General features: G+C 37.5%; 1 pseudogene; it reads left to right on the top strand.

Moving 5' to 3' along the window:
• The first annotated feature begins 4099 nt into the window (after positions 1-4099).
• On the top strand, positions 4100-4874 carry LOC129516655 (40S ribosomal protein S4-like; annotated as a pseudogene).
• The last annotated feature ends 688 nt before the right edge of the window (positions 4875-5562 follow it).

Here is a 5562-nt window from a genome sequence, read left to right as displayed (position 1 = left end):
GTGTGGATGGAACTTTTCCTCCTGAAGGATTTCACTGTGGACTCATCAGCAAGATGACCTTTTTTTTTTTTTTTTTTTAATCAAAAGCTGTCTTTAAAGTCAGTTTAGTTTACCCAAAGATGAGTCCTTCCATTTTTCTTTTTTCTGATTTGTGGTAAAAAGTCTCCTAACCTGCTTCTCTTCATCAAATCACTGCTTTTAACCCCACTCCTTGAGCCTGACCCCTTTTGCGCCTATTGTATCTGAATGCTGGAGACTTGCCACTCAGTTTCTCTCAGAAAATAAAACTCTAGTCTCCTTAGGAAATTCAACAACTGTATACACAGACTTTTGACCCAATCATATCTCCTTGGCTTTGCACCCATCAAATACCTGATGTCTCCAAGTGCCGAACGTCTCAGGGGCTCACCTGTGATGTGGCTCCCCCTCTACTGGCATTTATGTTCTAACTTCCTCCAGTCTGTAATTCCCATTATCACCCCCCCCCATTTGCTTTCAAAAATCTGATGAAAACTTTTCACATTTTTATACTTTCAGTCTCCGTGGAACCCACATATGCTCTAAGCATCAGCTCCTTACTACATTCAGCTGGTTAATGAGATGGCTATCTGGTGATGCCCCAGTTTCCACAATTGTCTCAGATGCTACTGAAAATCTCAAATTAGGCAAAAATCCAGATCAGAGATCTGAAGCCAGAGAACACTTCTAGCTTCACAAGATCCCTGCTGAAGTATCAAAGTAGGCAGCCTCCAGCAAATTGGGGGTTGCTGATCTTGAATCAGAGAAGGAATTGGAAAAGAAGTGGTGAGTTTGCAGAGAAAAAAACATAAGTGAAACAGAGACCTGCAGTGTTAGCAGTTGACATTTAAAAAAAAATTTTAAATGATGAGCTTGTGGCTTTAATATCATTGCTCTATCCAAGCCTCTGAATCTTTTTATCATACCTAAAGAATTGTTCATTCATCTTTCAGGAATATATTAGAGCAGGAGAGTTTTCCCATAGGCAAAAGCATTATACATATTTGCAAATGTCTTACATAATGATGTGAATACTATGCATAGGGATGTTTTGATGAAAGGTAGAAACAATGCAGCAATTTCCAGTCTGTTTCATTAGCCATAATACTCCTAAGTAAAGGGGGTTTTCTTTGTTGTTTATGCTTTTTCAAACGTTAAAAAGGCTAGTATTTAGAATTCATGGTCTGGATATAAAGAGGAAAGCTGTTATTTGATGGAAAATGTTTCTTAATATGGATAGGTCATGTCACACTTCTGCTTCTGGTCATTATTTCCAATAACTTTGTTTAAAATACGTGCTTATTCAGGAAATAAAACCAATTTTTATTGGGATTCAGAAGTATTTTCAGTATATCATAGAAAATAAACCTGCAAATCCCAGCTGCAGGTATAAAATTATCTTTTTGTTTAGCTTGTTACGGTCACTCAGCTTTAAAATTTTACTTTTTTGCAGGAGAAGCTTAAACGGGATGACTTACATTAGGAGTAAATTGTCAATGAAAAAAAATAAACAAAAATCCCAACAGTTTAGTGCCTGCTTTGCATCTGCATAAGAATTCCCCTTTCATTATACCCCAGCTACTGGCAGCTTATTTGGCCATTGCTTAATTTGCGCTCTGTTTTTACAAATGACACTTGTACTGGCCTCTTGGGGCTGCTGAGAGAAGCCAGGCCCCTCTCTTTCCCTTGTGTCAATTCTTTTGTGAACCTTTATAATTAGCCACTTAACAAATGGAAGGAAATGAACCTTCAGCTGCAAAGTATATCCTGAAGTTAAGTCAACCATGTGACAAGCAAAACCGATACATGAAAATCTCCTTAACTCAATTGTTGAGTTGCCTCAAGGGTTAAGAGGCATTCTACCCATAATAGCCTGAAAGAGAGGCCTTAGAAGTGGTGTTTTTGATGGTTTACTATCCAAATGCCTGTTAGCCTTTTCAAGAAACAGCACACATTAGAAAAAGCACATATCTCAAAGCATGATGGCTACTTTTTTTCCTCAAAATCTTTTGTTTTGCAGGAGAAAAATGTCAAAAGTCTGACTTTGAAAGTAACAAGATTCCCAGGCTTCAAATTTACAGATTAAATGTAAAGAAAAAAGGAAGGGAGGGGTTGAAGCTTACATCTTTTGGGCTGAAGTATTTAGGTGCAGAAAATGACATCATTATGTATTAAGATATTAATGAATTTGTTTTCAGAATCTATAATAGGGACCCTAAGAGTGGGGTGCTATCATTACCAACTCTTTCCTTTTTATTACTAATTAGACTTCTAAATGTGAGTGTAAATGTACCTCAGAGAGTATGTATTAAAAGTTGCATATTCATAAGAGATCATTTCAAATTCATCTTCCAACAAAAACTTCAACTTTGATATTTTCTCATGTTCCCATTTATATTACATCAACATAGTCTTTTGGATTCAATTTCTAAATTCCATTGTGAACATTTTATCAAGGTATTTGCTTTTGGGAACTGTCTGATAATCTAGTCCCAGTTCAATAGGCAACAATCAAGTATTACCAGTGATTCTTTTTCAAGTTAAACATATATCGCCTCAAATGTCTACAATGAAATTTATATGGTTTAGAGGCATATTCAAATCAAAAATATACATGATATCTTTTACATAGAGCTGGGGAGAGACATAAATAGAGTTTATATTCGATGGGGGCTTAGAATATTACAATATTAAAAGATAAAAAATGTTAAGATACTATAATAATACCAGATGCTTTATGTCTTGAGAGCAATAAAATGGAACCTATAACATTTTTGTAGGGTCAGTCAGAAGATAGGTTCACTTCAAATAAGCTCAATGTGTTACTATAAATAAAAAATTTTGTTTTGTTTTAACATATATCCTATCTTAATTGAAGTCTTATAGCAACTTGCCATTGGTTTCAAAGATGATTAAATTTGCTTTATGTTGTATTGAATTAGAGGATGACATTACTCAAATAAGGCCCCATCTATACGAGATCTGTTAACTCATCTATGCTTACCTTTTTACCTTTTCTTAAAGTTTTACTTAGGTACAATTGACAAATTAAAAGTTGTATACATTTAGGGTTTACAACTTGGTGTCTTGACAAACATTTCTATTGTGAAATGATTGCCACTATCAGGCTGATTTAACATATCCATCACCTCACAGAGCTGCTATTTTCTTTTCTTGCTTTCTTTTAATGTGTGTGTATGTTGAGAACTCTTAAGATCTATCCTCTTTAGTAAAGTTCAAGTATGCAATACAGTTTTTTTAACTGTAGTGATCATGCTGTACAGCAAATATCCAGAATTTACTCATTTTGCATAACTGAAGCTTTATATTCTTTGATCAAAATCTCCCCATTTCTCCCTCCCCTCAGCTCCTGGCAACCACCATTCTACTCTCTGCTTTATGATTTTGACTACTTCATATTCCACATGTAAGTAAGATCATATACCATTTGTTTTTCTGCATCTGACTTATTTCACTTAGCATGATGTCCTCCAGTTTTGGCCATGTTGTGGCAAATGACAGGATTTCCTGATTTTTAAAGGCTAAATAATATTTCATTGTATTTGTGGGCCACATTTTCTTTATCTGTTCATCTGTCAATGGGCATTTAAGTATTAAGTTTTCCATATCTCAGCTATTTTGTTTCCCTTTTTTTAAAGATTTTATTTATTTATTCATGAGAAATACAGAGAAGAGAGAGAGAGAGGCAGAGATACAGGCAGAGGGAGAAGCAGGCTCCACGTAGGGAGCCCAATGTGAGACTCGATCCCAGGTCTCCAGGATCAAGCCCTGGGCTGAAGGTGGCACTAAACCACTGAGCCACCTGGCCTGCCCCATATCTCAGCTATTTTAAATAATGCTGCAATGAATGTACAACCTCAATAGCAACAAACCAAAGAATTTGATTGGAAAATGGGCAAAAGACCTGAATAGACATTTCTGGAAAGAAGATGTAAATGGCCAGCAGATATATGAAAAGGTGCTCAACATTGGTATTCAGGGAAATACACCTCACACCTGTTAGAATGACTATTAGCAAAAAAGACATATGATAACAGTTCTTTTCATGCATTGTGCAGCTATGGCTCCTGGTGCCAAGAAGCATCTGAACTGTGTAGCAGCTCCAAAGCATTGGCTGCTGGATAAACTGGTGTATTTGCCCCTTGTCCATCTATTGGTCCCCATGAACTGAGAGGATATCTCCTTTTCATCACTTTTCTAAAGAATAGACTTAAATATGCACTAAATGGAGATGAAGTAAAGAAGACCTGTAAGCAGCGTTTTATTAAGATTTGATGGCAAGGTCCGAACTGATAAAACCTACTCTGGTGGTTTGATGGATGTCATCAGCATTGGCAAGACTGGGGAGAATTTTGGTCTGATCTATGGCACGAAGGGTCACTTTGCTGTCTACTTTGCTGAGGAGGTCAAGTATAAGTTGTGCAAATTGAGAAAGACCTTTGTGGGGACAAAAGGAATCCCAAATCTGGTGACCCATGATGCTCACACCATCTGCTATTCTGAACCTCCCATCAAGGTGAATGACACCACTCAGATTGATTTGGAGACTGGAAAGAGATTTCATAAAGTTTGACATCAGTAATCTGTGTATGGTGACAGATGTGCTAACCTGGTTAGAATTGGTCTGATCACCAACAGAGAGACACCTTGGTTCTTTTGATGTACTTCACATGGAAGATGCCAATAGCAACAGGTTTGCCACCTGGCTCTCCAGTGTTTTTGTTATTAGCAGAGACAACAAACCATGGGTTGCTCTTTGCTCTGGAAGTGGTATCTTCTTCACCATTGATGAGGAGAAAGACAAGAGACTGGTGGCCAAATAGAACAGTGGGTAAATTGGTTTTTAGGTGACATGATTGGAAGTCTTTATACTTAATTAAAGATAATATGGCATGGAAAACAAAAAAAAAATGATAACAGGTGAGGATGGTGAGGATGGGGAGAGAAAGGGAACCCATGTGTGTTGTTGGTGGGAAGGTCAATTGATGCAGCCATTATACCACACAGTGTGGGAGGTTCCTCAAACAATTGAAAATGGAACTACCTTATGATCCAGCAATGCCATATTCTGGGCATATCCAAAAGAAACGAGATCAGGATCTTGAAGAGGTATCTGCACTCCCTTGCCTATCTTTCTGGATGAGGTAGCAGTGAGAGGAAGCCCTTACTATATGACTAACAGTGTGCCAGGCACTGTTCTAGGAACTGTACATATATTCGTGAATATAATCCTCATGCAATCCTGTGAGATAGATACTCTTAGCATCCTTACTCTACAGTGAGGAAACTAAGTGAGGATAAGGTCACATTGGCAGACAGTGGCAGAACTGGGCTGGAATTTGGCTGGCTGGCTCAAGTCTGTGTCCTTGACCAGCAGGCTACAGTGAATTGTATCCCTGAATTATCAACCATCTAGCTGTATTGACCAAACTTTTGTAGTATCATGTAACTAGATCATGAAAACCCCCTAGCGATTTTCCTTGTTTGGAAGTATTTTAACCTGTCAGAAGTCTTTTCCAAATT

This window comes from Nyctereutes procyonoides, unplaced genomic scaffold (genome assembly GCF_905146905.1).
Source record: "Nyctereutes procyonoides isolate TBG_1078 unplaced genomic scaffold, NYPRO_anot_genome, whole genome shotgun sequence".
Classification (NCBI taxonomy): domain Eukaryota; kingdom Metazoa; phylum Chordata; class Mammalia; order Carnivora; family Canidae; genus Nyctereutes; species Nyctereutes procyonoides.
The sequence above is the reverse complement of the archived record's forward strand: the minus strand, read 5'-3'. Positions and strand labels throughout refer to the sequence as shown.